The 18,573-nt window shown below is 36.5% G+C and overlaps 1 protein-coding gene across 2 annotated transcripts in view; it reads right to left on the bottom strand.

The window, feature by feature from the left end:
- LOC149528777 (uncharacterized) overlaps positions 1–16,199 on the bottom strand; it is a 65,226-nt gene extending 49,027 nt beyond the window's left edge. The window contains exon 1 of one of the 2 annotated variants that reach the window (XM_089810251.1): positions 15,715–16,199. The gene's annotated coding sequence lies outside the window, so the exon portion shown is untranslated. The remainder of the gene's footprint in view (positions 1–15,714) is intronic. The other variant, XM_089810252.1, reaches the window with a different exon arrangement.
- Between the last annotated feature and the right edge of the window lie 2,374 nt (positions 16,200–18,573).

Genomic DNA, 18,573 nt, shown 5'->3' with positions numbered 1-18,573 from the left:
CTTACAAATTTAAAACAATCTCAATACGAACCTATAAACTCATATTGTTGGCATTCTTGATCCTTCTGGTTATGGAGTTTGGGCAACCATGTCTTATTGTTGGCCTTTGACATGTAGTGGTTGTTTTCATAAATATATATAGTCTGAACTTAGATATAGTACTTGTACATGCTTAAGTGGCGTTTTATCCCTATATCTCACTCCATGGACAGCGTTCTTTCGATAGTGTAACAGTTCTAAATTACTGTTTAGTTTCTCCTTTTAAGATGGTTTCACGCGACTGCAATCTTCTTGCCAATTCCAATGAATTGATACTGGAACCTTAAAACTATCTTTTGCTATGGCTCCATGCTTCTGTAATCCGCCTGTCAATTCAATTTAGTGTATTTTTTTTCAACTTCTATAAGATTAAGAAATTATATAATATTTTATTAAAAAATTATACATCACCTATTTTTCCTCAGTCTCGTCCCAAACGTGGAATTAAGATTAAAATTCATGTTGTCTGACAATATTTGAACTGATCCAGGTACAGTGGATTGCCCAAATAAATGCAAGGAAAGATGTGACTTTGAAGAGCGGGTGGACATATGCCAAAAAAACTGTATGGAATGTTGCAACGAATGTAACTGTGTGTCTTCTGGCAGGACTGGATATTACCCTGATTGTGACTGCTACGCAAATTTGAAGGAATCAGGCCACGAATGTCCTTAAAATCTGACTAAGGGAAGTGTTTCATGAGGGTGCTTATTGAGAATCTTTTGCTGGATAACTGAGGCTCCTATATTGAGATCTGTGGCTTTTGGAATTTTGATGTGATTATTGTTATATCTGTCCTTTGATGGCAGATTGTATCGTGCTGTGATATTCTCTCCAGTTACCAAAGGTAGCTGGTCTTATTTGCATTATCGCATTGATTCAATTAAAAAAAAAACGTAGGTGGCACTAGAAATTGCCCCAACAAATTCCACGGAAAATAAATAACTCCTGCCAAGATGGAAATTGGAAATTTTTACTCATTTTTATATCTTTGTACAAACAGACTGTAACAGGAAATTAAAAGACAGCGAAGGGGAGATATAGATACTGTAATATCATGCAAATTAGATATTTTAAATTGTTTTTATGAGTTGTTTTAATTTTCTTTATAAATTTACATCAAACTTTGAATAAGATTTCAGCACGTAGACATTCACACAACCGTTCTGTTTTTTCTGAATTTACGTGCCTACTGTGTTGAAATATATTCTTGAAAATGAATCATAAATAATACAAAACACCCAAGCAAGAATTTTGTAGATATGAGTATGGCTGTTACTGTGTTCAATCTAGTTTTTATGATTTTATTAAAAAACAAAAATTCAGAAAGGGTTTTAATCGTCCTCTCTTATTCCATCTATCCCTATTACTACATCAATCCATCGCATTTCCCATTAAAATATTTGTCACCACATTCCAAACCAATTTAAACGTAAACATGATGAATTATTTGAAATTCTAAGACGCTAGACATATAGGAGAGATGAAAGTTAATAAATTCTATAAAACAGCAACCTTAAATCTAAACAGTATTGTTAAATCTAGAAAACGTTAATGTTCGTCGCAAAGACCATTGAAATGTCGAACCGTTTGGAGTCCTATACATCAATTGTAATGATGAAATGTTTGGAGTCCTATACTTTAAAGATTTTTACAGTAATAACAAGAGTTCTAATAGAGCTCCAGTCCCTGCTTTTTGGTTTAAAATATTAAAAAAATGAAAAATAATATTACAACTCCACGTACAAATATCTATGTTAGAATTAATGCTATTAAACAAAAGTTATTATATCAAACTTCGTAGCATTTGTGAAATCATTATTATTTTTCTATGAGAAATATTGATAGAACTCATAATATATAATATTGTGTTAAGTCCTCCAAATGTTTGTTGACAAAATTACACTTGTCTCTTTTCTTTGGAATTTAAAAGTCATGTTAAATTTTTATAATAAATTTGAAAGCATGCGAATTTATTTTTTATAGATTCTATTTATGTTAAATCATGTTTCTAGTAATAATATTTTTGATTGTGTAAGGAAAAAAATATTATAATAGATCCATGAAGATATATACAATATATATTTATTTAAAATTGTATTACAATTTTTCTTTCTAATTAAGTCAAACCATTACTATTTTTTAAATTTATATCTTATTTGATTTTAAAATTAAAAGTATTTATATAAATATTGTTAGACTTTAAAATCTTAATTCATAACCTCTACAAATCAAAGTAATTGAAAAAAAATTATTTAGTCAATTAAAATAATAAGATATTAAAATCAATAATAGAATAGCACAAATGATAATAGAAATATTTTAAATCTACTATCAATAATTAATCCAAAAACAAATATGATAGATGTAATTAAATTAAAAAAAGATATGGTAACAATAAGGTCAGTACATTAGTTTTTTGTCACAAGAAGCACGTCTTTCATTTATTTCTCTAATTTTTCATTAAAAAAAATATAAATTCAGAAATTATGCACAGACCAATCAAAAAAAATGAATTGACATCTTATTATAGATTTTTCAAATCTAAGCTTATGAATGAATGAAGGATTTCAATGAAACCACAAAGAATGGTGATCGTAGCTAAGAGGACTAATAATAATTACTTATATTGTGATAGCTACTAGCACACATAAAAGAAAGAGATATATAGCACACAGGTTCACATTAACATTATTTAATTCCATATCTTAAAACCACATTAAAATTAAAAATATTTTATTTTAAAAAAAAATACTCTCCAAATGAAGTGGAAATTATGAAGGAAAAAGATTCGCAAGTATCAATTTTTGGACAATAGAAATAAAGTATATTGATGATGAACTAAAATGCAGTAGATATTAACGAAAATTATAAAAGCCACGTTTATGAAACACGGATCAACATCAAACTAGCGAGCTGGACAAGGTTGCAGATAAGCATTCTGACCACATATCGGATAAAGCGAGCAAAAAATATTAGACAACCAAAGGAAATAAATTGTTCTCCAACGAATTTGTTGGTAACCGCTGCCGGTGAAAGTAATCTTTCTGGCAAAGATTCGAGGAAATGAAATGAATTTTTTTAGTAAAGGTTGTGACATACAATTACCATGATTTCCAATATTGGTCAGTAATAGATACCTGCACGAGGAGAAAATAAGCCCAAATTTTTAAATAGAAATAAAGGCAAAAAAATCACAGGTCATTGGACTCCAAAGCTAAGGCACATAATAACAAAAGCCAAAGACCCTGCCGCCATTGTTAGAGCTAAAACAATGGTCTAAATCGTGGGGAGAATTCTGGAAGTTCCTCGTTTCAGTGGCATCGGCGATTAGTTGTCGATCATTAAATGAAACCCTAAATTTGAAGTGCATTCTGACATAGTTATTATAATTATTATAATTAATGTTGTTGGTTCATATTTTTTTGATTTTTTTGAACTGGAAAAATAATATAAACCCTACCAAAATTTTGAGGAGCCAATAAGAAAATAAGAATAAATCAATATAAACTAATTTAAAAATAAAAGCCTTCTCAAAACTTAGAATCTGATTTTTTGAAACTGAACAAATTAATTGAAGGAGTCTACTGTAAACATTAGTTCCCTGCCTATTAGATATGCAAGGACTAACGAAACCAAAACCTATGAAAATGTAACGTTAATCACAAAAATGGTTCGAACTATTGAACTCAAAAGTTGTAACATGAATTATGACGTAAAATGTGGAAGTCTTTGTTAAACCCAAAAAACTGTAACATTGATCGTATAGCGTACTTAATGTCTGGACATAACATGGATCAAGACATTATTGTTCCAATCAAATGATTTCACAATTCTTTACAAATAGAGCTACCAAATAGAGAATAAATGTTATATTTTTTCCTAATTTAAGAAAAACAATGACTATATATGGAATTTTCTAATTGCTTGTTTTTCAATATTCTTCAATATAAAATTCATTAAATCCTTACTGTTTATATAACTCCCTTTTTAGGGCTAAAAGTTGATATGAATGTTTCGCCATAGAAATCAATTGTTAAAATGTGTTATTAGTTCTCGCCATGGAGTGGTGGCACATAATTTTTTTTTGGGGGACAAGTTGTCTTGTTTGAACATGTAATATTTTGTTTTAATTCCAATTTAAATTCTAATTTTATAATGGTCAACTTGATTTTTGCAAGGGTAATTTTGTTTTCCAATTTTGATGAAAATGGTAAAAACATCAGAAGCAAGGTTGTATGAAATGTGACAACCACCACTGTCCAGCACTGTAGGTTGGTCATTTACCACGATAGCAACGAGTTTAGAAGGACCTCTAAATTGAAGTGATAGAGAAATGTAAGTTCTAATTTTTTTCTATTTTTTCTTAAGGGTATCCTCAGTAATTGTGTAAAATACAAAACGAGAATGAGAAAACAAAGGGTGTGCTTTTTACATATTATTCAGTTCTCAATTTTTTTGGTGAGTGCCCTTGTCCACAACTGAATGGTTGTGTTAGGGCTCTTTCCCTAAAATTACTTGACAACCCAAAATATAAGAATGTCTTTTAAATGTTGTTGCAAGCAATGATTTTCCTAAAGTGGAATTCATCCTACCTTAAATCTACGAAAAAATTTGAAACTACAAACAAGCCATGTTTTCGTCATGCAAGAAATGTGCAAAATAGTCTTGCGTGTAAACATGAATTGCATTTCAAGATATTAATATATGTCATTCACCAACACATACATTGATGGGTATTGTGCAGAGGTTGTGTGTTTGACTCCTACCTCCCTTTCGTTTGTCGCATATAGAATGATGGGAGTTAGTAAAATGGTCATGTGTTATTTGGCTTCCTTCATTTCCTAATGCATGTTCCAGAAGCACTAACCCTGATCCTGTGTAAAGGCCTAATCCCATTCAATCCTCTAAGTGGGGTTTAAATCGTCCAGCAAGTAGCCTTAGCTGAATTGGTTTTCCACTTTTTTGCTACATCAAAGCCGTCCAACAACTTATATCGATTTGAGCACCATGTCAAAGCCACTTGGCAACAAACAAGTTTGGCCATCTTGTTAGTGAGAGATTTAACATGCTGGGCGCTCTAACAGTTTTTGAATTAGCGGGCTCGCATTCAAGCAGGAAACTGGTTGGGGAGAACCTGGCAGGAGGTACAGACCCTGGAGGAACTATGGGGGGACCTCGGATGATGGTAAGTCTGTACATGTTTCAGACACATTTTGTGGGGTCCATGACCCGCCCTTGGATTCGGCCTTTGCTTCTCGTGTGTCGGGTCAAGACAAAGAGGAAAAGAAAGATAATGTGGAATCTAATAAAGTTAATTCCTCTGTTGGAGAGAAGGTAGGGTCCTCAGAACAGAAGACCTGGTCATCACTTTTCGGCAGGAAACCAACTGGCAAATCTTCTTTCCCGCCGGTGACTTCTAAGACTAGTTGGGAGAAAGGTGAATTCCAAGTTTTTATCCCTGACCCCTTAGTGGATTTCTCTGTTTCCTCCATGGATTTCACGTTGGTGGGCAAATTTTTGGGGGCAAGACTAGATCTAGATTCTCTAAGGAAAATGGTTAAGAGGAAATGGGCTATACGCAAGGAGGTGGACATAGCTCCCATGCTGAATGGTTTCTTTCTGTTTATTTTTAACTATAAGGAAGATATGAATCTGGTTCTCTGTGGAGGTCCCTGGTCTTTTGGAAAAAGTTCTCTTACAATCAAAAAATGGGAGCCTAATATGGTTTTATCAGATTCCTTTTTCCTAACTACCCCGATTTGGGCCAAACTTCCTAGACTCCCTCTTGAATTCTGGCATGATGACATTTTTAAGGGTATCGCCAGTTCTTTTGGTGAACTGGTGGCTCTGGATAATGCTACTATGACCAGATCCAAACTCCAGAGTGCTAGACTGTATGTGAAGGTGGCGGATCTGAATCATCTCCCAGAAAAGGTGGATTTAATTTCTAAGCTTGGTAAGAAAACCCAAGAAATCATTTTTGAAGATCTTCCTAATGCTTGTTATGCTTGTAAGAAACAAGGTCATTTGGTTAAAAACTGCCCCTCCAAGAGTAAAAACCACTTGAGTAGTGAGAAGGAAGTGAAAAAGACTAAGGTTTAGCAAAAGAAGGTTTGGAAGCCTAAAGACGTTCATCTCAAAGAGAAGAAAGAGAATGAGAACTCAAAAAATCCACCAGTAGTTGTGGATAATGTCTCTGAGCTTCTTCTCGAGGATGGGGCTAGGCTCGTGTCTGAGACGGAGAATATGAACTCTGAAAAAGAAGTGAATGGCTTACAACTAGATCCCATCTTGCCTGAACAAGGTATAGACGACCTGCCGGATTTATCAAAGCAAATTGTTCTTTATCAAAAGATGGAGGATAAATGGGGTGATCTTGATGAGATGATTGAGCTTGAGGAACGAGAATTCTTGGTTGAATCTGGAGCTCATAGTGAGGAAGATGAAACTCAGCCTAGGGAGATGCAGGTTTTTGACGCTTTATTTTTCCAGGATACCCTTATTAAGGACCCTCCTATCCTAGAAGCTGTCAAAGAAGATGGAGTAATCTCAAAGCTTAAACCAAATTCAAGGAAAAGGGCTGAAAAAAAGAATAACATAAAGGGGGTCGAGACTCGAAGCAGTAAATTAGATTTGCATACTAAAGTGAATCCCAAAGCTTCGACCCTGGTAAAACATGGAAAAAAAATAGACCAGCAGTCCAAGGTGAAACCAGATGTTGGGTCTCCGGATGGACGTGGAAGGAAATCTTCTAAGAAAACCAAGGAGTTAGAAAGCCTGCAGAATATTGCTGATGGTTGTCAAGCAACTATTATAGATTATACCCCTAAAATATGGAAATGAAAATTATTACCTGGAATATTAGGGGGTTGAACAGTTACCATAAACTAGATGTTGTTAAGAATTTTGTTAGAGAACAGAAACTTGATTTTCTTCTACTACAGGAAACTAAGATGAACAAAGAGAAAGCAGAGCAGATAAAAGCTTTTAAAAATTACTCTATAAATGCTAGTAGTTCAGAAGGTGCTTCAGGGGGAACCCTAATGCTATGGAAAAAAAATTGCTTTGTTGGGACTATTTTGAGTGCTAGTAAATACTTTATGATTGCTAAAATTACTAGTGCTGATCAAAAAGAGGACTGGTATATTGTGAATATATATGCGCCCAACATGAAAATCCAAAGGAAGAAGGTTTGGGACTCTATATCCAATTTTAAAAGTATGGATTACTCTGGACGGTGGATAATCATGGGAGACTTCAATGTCCATCTTTATGACCATGAAAAAATGGGAGGTAATGCTACCCAGCTTGAAGGAAGAATGGACCTAAGGGAGTTTATAAACAAAGAGGGCTTAATGGATACGGATCTTCACGGCATTCAGTTTACTTGGAGTAATAAGAGAGTTGGCAATGATTGTATTCAGACAAGGCTTGACCGTGCTCTTATCTCTCCTGATTGGACAAAAGATTTCATCTGCAAGTTGGAAGCCCACCAGAAAATTGGTTCTGATCATTTCCCTCTTATTTTCACGGCTAATAAGCTTAGTCCTAAGATGAATTTTCCTTTTAGATTTGAGAAGATGTGGATGCAGCACCCTCAGTTTGAAAGAAAAATGGAAGAATGGTGGAACATCAAAATTGATGGTACTGCTCTCTTCAGAGTGACTTCTAAACTTAAAAATGTCAAAAAGAAAGTCAAAATTTGGAACAAAAACTGCTTTGGGAACATTTTTGAGGATAAATCTGTATTGAAAGAGGATATCCAAAAAGTCCAGGATAAAATTCAGGAGGAGGGATATACCCCAGACCTTCTTTTAGAAGAAAATGAAAAGCTGACTCAATACCATGACATCATTACTAAAGAAGAGATCTACTGGAGGCAAAGATCAAGATTGATATGGCTGACTGAAGGAGATAAAAATACCAAATTTTTCCATCTATCCACTCTGAAGCATAGAGCCAAATCTCACATTTCACATCTTATGAAGGGAGATTTGAAGATTGAGGAGGATAAGGACATCATGGATGAAATGGTGACTTTTTTCTCTGGTCTTATGACAGCTGACCCCAACATCAATATGGAACACCAGGTTGAGTTCCTCAGAGTGATCCCCACTCTGGTTTCAAAGGATCAGAACAAATTGTTAAGCTCAATTCCTAACAATGATGAAATTTTCGAAGCTGTTTGTTCTCTAGGAGGAGATAAAGCTCGTGGTCCTGATGGCTTTCCCATGTTTTTCTTTCAAAAACTTTGGAAACTTGTTGGAAAAGATGTTTGTGATGCGGTGAAGGAATTCTTTGGGGCAAAACAAATGCTGAAGGAAGTCAATTCCACCTTCTTGTGCCTGATTCCTAAGAAAATTGGAGCTGATTCGCCTGATCAGTTCAGGCCGATCAGTCTTTGTAATTCTTTCTATAAAATTATCTCGAAAGTTCTTACTTCTAGATTGCTTCTGGTGACCCCTTTGATGATTGCTGACCAACAAAATGGCTTCATTCCAGGTAGACAAATCTTCAACTCTGTTATTTCTACTCATGAGAATATTCATTCCTTATCTTGTTCTAACAATCAAGGATTTGTAATGAAAGTGGACGTTGCTAAGGCTTATGACAAAGTTGATTGGTCTTTTCTCTCAACCATTTTGATTGCCTTTGGCTTTGACAATAAGGTTGTTGGACTAATTCATCAGTTGATCTCTACTTCTTCTATTGTTGTCTTGGTTAATGGTAGCTCTTCTCATTTTTTTAATCCCTCTTGAGGATTGAGACAAGGGGACCCTTTATCCCCCATCCTCTTTGTTATTATGGCTGATTGTTTGGGGAGGTACATTAGAGATCTGGTGCATAAAGGAGTTATTAAGGGATTGCAACCCTCTTCCCATCCTCTTATATGTTCTCATGGCCAATTTGTTGATGATACCATCTTTATGGGGAAATCTGAAGTCAGGGAAGCCAGAAATTTGAAGCAAGCAATAAATCTTTATTCTTCTGCCTCAGGCCAACTGGTTAACTGGAATAAAAGTGTTGTGTTTTTTCTCAATACCCCTATTCTTAGACAACATAAAATTGTCAAAATCCTTGGATGTTCTATAGGTTCTTTCCCTTCTTCCTATCTGGGTCTTCCTTTAGGCTTGAAGGCTCCGGATTCCTTCTGGGAAGACCTTATTAACAAATTCAGCAAGAAGTTGGCTGGTTGGAAAGGGAACCTTTTAAGCCAAGCTGGTAAATTAATTCTTCTTAAAGCTTCTCTCCAAAGTATACCAACTTATGCTTTAAGTCTTTTTAAAATCCCCACTAAATTTGCTAAGGCTATTGACAAAATTCAAAGGAATTTTTTATGGACTAGTTCAGAGGAAAAAAAGAGAATGCCTTTAATTGCTTGGGACCAAGTTTGTAAACCGGTCAAGGAAGGTGGACTGGGCATTCAAAAAATCAGAAGCATGAATAAAGCTCTTCTAGCTAAACAAGGATGGCGTGTTTTCCATGAAAACAAAGAGTGGAGTACCATTTGGAAACACAAGTACCTTCTTAATTCTGTTTCTCTTTTTGATTTCTTCTCTTCTTCTGATGTTATTCATCCTTCCTCCATATGGGGAGTTGTGCAGGGAACAAAGAAAATTCTTGGAGAAGGGTGCTCTTGGAAAATTGGTAATGGGATTAGGGTGAGATTTTGGGAAGATGTCTGGCTTAAGGATCACCCCCTGATTGAAGATGTTCAAGATATGACACAAGTTGACTTATGCAAGCAGAGATATGGCACTCTTGTTAGTCATTACTAGCAGAACGACTCTTGGGTGAACTTGAAGGACATTGATCAAAGCTTCAATCGCATCCAATTATCTCTCAATGTTGTTTCTCTCCACCCTTCTTTTGAGGATAAGATTATTTGGTATGTTGATCCTAGTGGGCAGTTCAAAGTTTCTTCTTTATTTGTTTCTAAGGAGAAGGAAAATCTTCCCTTTTGGTCTCAGGCTTGGACTAAGGGTCTCATTCCTAAAATTAACATCTTCTTTTGGGTCCTGCTTCAAAATAAAATTCTGACCCTTGATAACTTGCAGAAAAGAGGTATAAATTTGGTGAATAGGTGTATTTTATGCAAGAATGGATTTGAAGATAGAGACCACCTGTTTCTGAACTGCTCTTATACCCAGCAAGTCTAGACTGAGATCCTAATGTATTGGAACTTGACCTGGGTTCATCAAAACAATGTGGAATCTTCTTTTAAAAGCTGGAAATGCCCTTCTAAGAATTTTGATGTTCAATTCCTATGGAAAATTACTCTTCCTCATCTCTGGTGGGGTATTTGGAAAGAAAGAAATAATAGAATTTTTAGAAACAGAGAGGTTCCAGGATGGGTGCTTGGTCAAAATATTATTAGAGCTTTTAAGGAGAACTTCAGATCTCTGAAGAACCCTGATCAAACCTTTCCTATTGATAATCCAATGCTTTCTGAAAATCCTAAACTTCAAACTGATAACCCAAGATTGACCATCACTTGGAGTTCCCCCCCTAATGGTTGGATTAAAGGAAACTTTGATGGTGCTGCTAAGGGCAACCCGGGAAGTGTGGGTTGTGGAGGTGTGTTGAGAGATCATATGGGAAACGTTAAAGATGCTATAGCAATTCCTATAGGCCAGACTAATAGTCACATTGTTGAAGCAACGACTGCCCTTTATACTATGAAAATTGTCGTGGATTTGGGATGTCCGAATTTATGGTTGGAAGGCGACTCTTTAAATATTGTTAATATCCTAAATAATAAAAGTTCTATCTCATGGTCGATAGAGGCCACAATCAAGGAGATCAAATACCTTATTCAAAAATTTGAAAAAGTTGTCATATCCCATACCTTTCGGGAGGCCAACGGTGTTGCTGATTGGATAACCAACTATGCTATCCTAACAGGGCAAATGGTGAGGTGGACCGATGAATTAACTAACCAAGTTGATCTCAAAGCAATTATTCATTATGAAGCCATCCATGCGCAAGTGGGAAAGATTTGTAAAGATTAGAAAGTTAATGATTTCGTGGAGTGATCATATTATTGCCAAATTTTCTTCCCCAAGGAAGTACACTCAAATGAATGCGATATGGTTTTCGCACGTATCTCCGAAAAAGGGAGTCTCTTTTGATGGGACGAAAAACAATTTTCATTTTAACCCTTTCATTCTCTGCGTCTAGTTACTCTGGTTTGAGTGCGTTCTCTATTCTCTACAGATGGGGGGCGAACCGCGCAAGCAGGAACCTAAAAACTGTGATGCTTGGAAGGCTCGTGAGGATGTTTGGAAAATTCTGCAGAAAGGAAATGCGACTTGTTATCTGGAGCGACTCAATGGTTTTAAGCCACACATCAGTACGGCTTTCTTTAAGAACTAGTCCAATGACAAAGTCACTCTCCATGGTGTTACTGTGAAACTTACGGAGGATTTTATTGCAGAGATCACGGGGCTCCCCACGGCAGGCATAAAATTCACCAAGCAAACCAGTATTTCAAATGCAGCCTACAAAAAGTTTTCGAAAACGAAAGACGAGGAGAAGCAACTGGAAAAGAGTGGTGATTTCTTCGATGTGCATCAGATAAAGGAGCTCTGGAGGGATGTTCTTTGCTGCATCCGTGAGTATTTCATACTTGATGGAAGAAGTAAAAGAGTTCATAAATGCCACTTTGTTTTTTTAAATCACTTTAGACACAGATAGAATATCTTTCCCCTTCTTTTTGCGGTTTTCTTTACTTCATAGTTTAGAAGCCCATAAGAAGGAGTCCAGACCCATTTTACATGAAGGGTTGATTCTTCTTATTGAGGGGTATTGTAAAAATAAACACATTGCCTCTACTCCCTCTAAGGACAAGAAGAAGGACTCCATTAAGAGTAAGAAGGGTGACTCTGTAAACGGTAAAGATAAAGCCTTGAATTTGAAACCCTCGGCTTCTCAAAAACATGAGGATGAGGAGTGTGAGACCGAGAAATCGGAAAGTTGTGAGAATATTAACCCTGAGGATGAGGATGATACTGACACTCGGGATTTAAGCTCTAATTTGGACAGGTACCCGGAGACTAAAGGTAACAATGAAAAAGGGAAAGAGGAAGCCAATAGTGAAGGTAATTCTGAACAGAGTAAATCTGTTAATGAGGGTAACCAGGCTATATCTAGTGGGGGTGATAAAGCGGAAGATAACACTGTCGAGAACCCTGTTGAGAAGAGAAAGGAGGACCATACGGCTAAAACTGCTTCTCCTGTCAAGGGGATAGAGGAAGAAAAAAGGAAGGACTCTGTGGGGCTCAAAAGGAGGATCAAACGGAAATGGAGGATAACAATGACAATGTCCGCTCCCCCCCACACGAGACTGCTGAAGATGATAGCGATTCAATGCAGAGGGATACCATGCTCACCTTCCTGCATTCTGCAAAGGTTAAAGCCGACACCATGCTCAAAGTAGATTCCTGGATCTACAATGAAATGATGGGTTTGAAGAAAAAGGTGGAAATTCTGCAACAAAACCAGGATACTATCAATGCCAAACTTAGCCAACTAGAAGGGCAGATGGGAGACATCCCTAACAAACTTAACAACTATGAGCAGAACCTCAGAAATGTTAATCAAGGAGAGTGGCACTAAGATGGAGCAAGTCACCTTGAGAATATGTGCGGCCGCTGCAAGCCTGCACAAAAGGGCTAATGAAGAAATCACTTCGGCCGAGGGTCGGAGCAAAAGAACAAGGCAGAGCTCGAGGAAGAGTGCAATGAAAGTTGTTGATGCTTCGATTGCTGATACCATTCAAGAGACTGCAGCAATTGGTAAGGAAGCTGCTAAAATGATCTTAGAGCTGCAATAGTGGCTCTGGGTCGGGTTCTCTGGTTTTGTTCCTGTCTGGTGCTGGTTACTGGTTGGGGTCTCTGGTCCTGGTTTTTGGTTTTTCTCGTTTAGACTGTTAGTGGTTCCAGGTCCCTGTAAAACTTGGGTTAGTTTGTTTTTGGACTTTTCTAGTGGTTTCAGGTCCCTGTAAAACCTGTTTTTGATACTGTTCTACAGTTTGTTGCAGGTTTCTTTTTCCTGTTGGGTTGTAATGCTTTATCTTTCTGCTTTTTGTTAAAGGGTTTCGGGGTCCCTTCAAAACCTGCTTTTACCGTAATCTAAAACTTATATCGATTTGAAGAAGCTTCCGTTGACTCTATCTTCAATCACCGTAGTTAAGGTTTGTCATACACACAATAACCCAACTTCATACTTCCTGGGAAGGCAAGGACTCAAGCTTGTACATAGTGTAAATTTTGTGTTTTGTTAGCATGTAGAATTTTAGCTAACTTTCAAACATTAGATCTAGCTAAGAAAGAAAGAAAAGAAGAAAAATTAGAACAAGAATAAGAACAATAAACTCTTTCTTATTGATTTACATGTGAATAGAATTACAATACATAGACTTCCTCAAAGAAAAAAGTGGAGGAAAAATGGAATAAAACTGTTAAAAAAAAAATAAGTCCTTAATTAGCTTACAAACTAAGCAAGTGTAAGTTTATCCATAAATCAAGGATAAAACAAGTTGCAAAAAACAAATATCCTTGAAGGTAGGAATAAGAAAACTAATCTTGCTAGTTTTATTGAACTAATACATAACTCTTGTTCTTGATGCAAATGTTTGTATATACCAAATATTTCAAAACTAATTTTCCTTATATTGGTTATTTTTTGCATTATCCTACTGTAACACTTCTTTTTTCCCATTTTGGGACACTATATTTCATCATCATGGTGATAGTAGCTACCATTGAACATAATGATGATCAATGTTTGTATAATAAGAAAGTACATAATAAAAAACTTATACAATTCTAATTTAAAATTTACAAATAATTTTAAAAACATATTATATAATGAATACTACTTTCAACTGTCTCCAATGTTGTTTCTACTTTCTTATGTATATTTTAAATCAATTAAAATAAGAAAAAAAAACTAGTACAAATAATACTTATAAGCAATTTCTCTATAGGTATCTATTATTTGCATAGTTTACACTAAACGGAAAAATGCTCTGTACTCTATATTTATAGGTAAAAAAAACAGTTAAATCCTGACAGCAACACTACCAAAAAAAAAAACATTTCAACACATCAGAAAACATTTTAATTTATAACCCAAATTAAGCAAGTCTACTAAAATTCTCCAATTTCAATTATACTTTAATTACAGCATTTCCAACTGCCAATAAAAATATGCAACTCCAACGTTATTCATATTCTGATCATATCAATAATCAACATGGAATGCTTACAGTAGATAGTAGGCGAAAATATTTCAATAGAAGGGCATGTAAAACTTGAGAGAAATTATTGTTACTGTGAAGTAAAAAGTAATTTCAGCAAAAGTCTGTTGCAGAAGTCATTGTCAGGGCATTATTAAGGCGTCGGGCCTAGGGCGTGGAGAATTAATTTGATGAAGTATAAAATGTATTTTAGAGGTTGTAATTCCAGCGTTTCAAGCGCATTCAAATATGTACGCACTCAGTGGTCCCTCCTACACTGGCGTGTTTCAGATGGCAGGTGGAAAAGAAAAAGTCACAAGTTTTGAGGTGGAACCGCAATGACTATTGCCTATCGACTGGACCCCACTCCTAGTCAATTCTTAGGAGCGGGAAAATCTTGTGCAAGTCATTCCAACGAAAGGAATCATCCAGGAAACTCTTGGGCATGTCTATTCTGCCACTTGCTCCTAATGGTCCTACTATTTATTCGATTGGAGACTTTTAATAAGTGCACGAACCCCACAGCTGTCATGTTGCTTTCCACCTTTTTCCCGATGGTGACAACTCAACTACCGCCAAAAATGTCAAATCCGACGGTCCCATGGACAACGTCTATACAGCCACGAAAATGCAGGAGAGGACTCGGTTAATTTTTTCAAAAGTTAGAAAAAGCAATGTAAAGAAAGTGGCAGTCTGACGGGGCCGTAGCCGTACTTCAATAATAACTGTATTCCAATTTCACGCCCATTTCATCTCAATTTCATTTCTTTCTTTCATTCATACATACCATACAATATAGCCGGACAGCAACGCCTAAATAGCAAATGTTACGTGGTTTTTAGATGCCGCTACATACATAGTATGCACAGGAGATTAGGCAGGTAGAATTCCGGATTTCCATTAACAGAACAATGCAAGCTCAAACCTTTTGATAACCAAGCGGATAGCAGAGACAATATCATATCGTCTTTGATAGAAGGTCCCTGATCTCCTAACATGATAAAACAGAGCAGCTTTAAAGGCAACACACACGCAATCGATGTAAGATAAAACACACACAACCGGTGTGAGGAAAGGAAGTTCCAAGTTATCTCTCCTCGGAATCGAGAAATACCCTTATGTCTCGTTCTTTAAGATAGTCGTAAAGATCAGTAGCCAGTGTTTGTCTGAGATCCGGACCTCTGTGGTTGATGAAGGCATCGGGCAGCGGCCATCTTTAAACATAAAAGATTAACACTTAAAACACTTTTAATGATAAGAAATTAAAGCTCAGCGTGTGATTTTTAAACGGTCCGCAGACAGTAGCCTTAAAAAGGATGGGATATCAAAGCGGCAATCAGTTTTAAGAATACACGACAGCTCTGTCAAACAGCAGATACCTGTTTGGAAAAATTGCTATATGAAGGATATGCAAGAGGCGAGAGCATGACCTCTTTGCGCCGAGCTTCACACATCTCTACGCGCGGTAAAGGGTGCCCCTGTTGGCCCTGATCTCATACGCCGTCCAGACTCGATATTCTCGGTCTCTTTGAGCACGCACGAGCAGTTTTGCTCTTCGCCCATCCAACCTTCCTAGTCCTAATTTTTGTAGACACCCAGAAGTTGATCGTATGTATCAGGATGCCTTCCGCCCAAGGCGATATATGCAATGACCTTCAATTAACAGAATACGTACGACTGAATAAGGCTTTCCCCTGCAGCAAGAACAAAAACACAGCCCTGACCCGCTCCACGCACGGGCTCGTTAAGCCCACGGAGCTCGGTGCTCTGCGTCAAGCCAACCACGATGTTCTGCAGCCTTGCGAGGGGATGGGTGATCTGTGCCTCTTAGACCTTACGAGACGCAGGCAACCGACTGGAGAATTAGATGCGTGCAAAGTGTCTTTTTGGCAACGTCTATACAGCCACGAAAATGCACTTCCATACGAAGGAGAGGACTTAGTTAAATTTTTAAAAAGTTAGAAAAAGCAAAGGTAAAGGAAGTGCATTTTCTGTATTTTGACCAAAGAATGTCACATCTGGTGGCAATTTTCTAAAGGTAAAGGAAGTGCATTTTCGTGTATTTTGACCAAAGAATGTCACATCTGGTTTGCAATTTTCTCTTTAAAAAAACTATCACATCTGGTGCCAGTTTTCTGCCATTGCCCAGCGGTAAAATAGTCGCTATCTAACCCATAGATTCCGGCCTCCCTCGCCCCTTCCTAGAAGGTCTATGAGGGACCAAAATTGACAATTTATTTATATTAATTAATTAATTAAAAAATTCCTCCCGACGCAGTACTGTCGAGCTTAATTTGTCAGATGCTCTGAATGACCTGCAGCGGAGACGTGTACGATTCCGATTTTCGATAATGTAAATGAGCCGTTCGAAAGATGTACGATTAGGCTGATGTAAGTGTAAATTTTCTTCATGTTCCCAATTGTGACTTAGTGAAAGTTCAAGAATAGATTAATATTTAATTTAATTTTTTAATCAATACTTCTTCTTTCGTGATTAGCTGTTTTAAGGAGTATTATTGTTTTTTATTCAAAAATATCAATAGGGGAGAGGACTCAGTCACCATGCTCTAATGGTTGTTGTAAGAGTTGTTAACTTAATACCTACACTTTATTTTAAAAAATTGAAAAAATACGATTTACAAAGGAAAGAAGAGCAATTCAGAGAAAATTGCAAGGAAGAATGAAGGAAACATTACAATAGAGAAACAAGAGGTAAAACAATCCACATAAGTACATAGAGAAGAGTACACATTTTCAAATACAATTTATCTGGATAAGAGGCTGAAGACTATGAAGCACCTCAATTTGTTGATTCTTGATTAGCTGAACTACTTGATGCTGGATACATTGGACCTGATATGTTGTCGTGGTACTCTTCCTAGAATCCCCCTACAATTGAGTGAAAGTAGAAGCAAGACAATAAAATATGTCTGAATAAAGTTTTAGAATTGCAAATTCTTAATGATCATAGGAGTTATCAAAAACTGCTTTACAATGGACTCTCCAGATGTGTAATAAGATGGTTTGTCGAACACTTTCAACAATGACATTGTTTCGAAACCCAACTCCAAGTAAAGCCTCCTTCCAATTAAGGTAATGCCAAAATATAGTAGGAAGACAATGAAAAACAGAGTTCCATAACTTCTTCGCAAAAGAACAGCCCTAAAAGATGTGACGCATATCTTCAGATTTCTTGCAAAAAGGACAATTAATGGGTTTAACCATGGTACATTTCAACCGGCTACCAACTGGTAACTTGCAATGTAATATCTTCCAAGCCATTAATTGTGCCTCAATGTTAATCTTTGACTTCCAAATTTTAGCTAAGAGTTTTGCCCAAAACATTTCACTAAATTTACAGTTCCATTTGTTGTTTAGTCGAGACTTCATGGGAAGATTAGGCAGTAGCTGTAAATATATTTTCTTCAAAGGAAAAGACAAGAAACGAAATGTTGAAAGCCATAGCCAGTCTTTGAAGAAACTACATTGAATTAGGCTACACAATTTCATAGACAATTTTAGAGGCACTAGAGATTCCACAAAGATAAAAAATGATTTGTATTTATTTTTCAAATTAAATTGGGCTCTAATGACATCTCATGGCAGCCAATCTAAATTATTGAAGTCCCAAAGATCTCCCACCATGTTAATGCCTTTTTGGGACACCAAATAAGGCAATTTAGGAAAACTCAAGGCCAAAGGTTGATCATGATACAATATATGTCTATTCCACCAAATAGAAGAAGTGGAAAAGCTAAAACCATGTTGGAGAGAACCATATCGCCATTTTAAATGATGGTTGACCCTTTGCCAAGCTTTCCAAATTGATTGGAGAGAAGGTGAGGCCTTAATAGAAAAGAAGGGAGCATGAAGTAACTTGTCTAGCCACCCCACACCTTGCCATTTGCCTCTAACCGTGGCAAGGAATATCTTATTTCGAACAAGAACTTTCCAAGGTTCATCCCCTTTAGCAACTCTAACAATCCATTTTGTTGCCAAGCAAGACCCCTGGGTTTTCGAGTCAATTAATCCCAAGCCTCCTCTATGTTTTGGTTGTATGGAATGAGACCAAGATGTAGATATAAACCCCTTACCGCCATCCCATTTAGTCCATAAGAAACGTCTAATGATTTTAATTAATTCCTCATAACCTTTGTTGGAGGGCATCCAGCTGGATGAATAATAAACATGAGTGGCCAAAAAAATCTTATTAGCAACTTGGATCTTCCCAGCAAGAGAAATAAATTTACTACCACAATTAAAAAGTTTGGCTTTGACTCTATTAAGAT

Source organism: Cupressus sempervirens, chromosome 11 (genome assembly GCF_028749045.1).
Source record: "Cupressus sempervirens isolate cs-2001-9-10 chromosome 11, ASM2874904v1, whole genome shotgun sequence".
NCBI lineage: Eukaryota > Viridiplantae > Streptophyta > Pinopsida > Cupressales > Cupressaceae > Cupressus > Cupressus sempervirens.
Note: the sequence above shows the minus strand (reverse complement) of the source record. Positions and strands in the feature narration are given on the sequence as shown.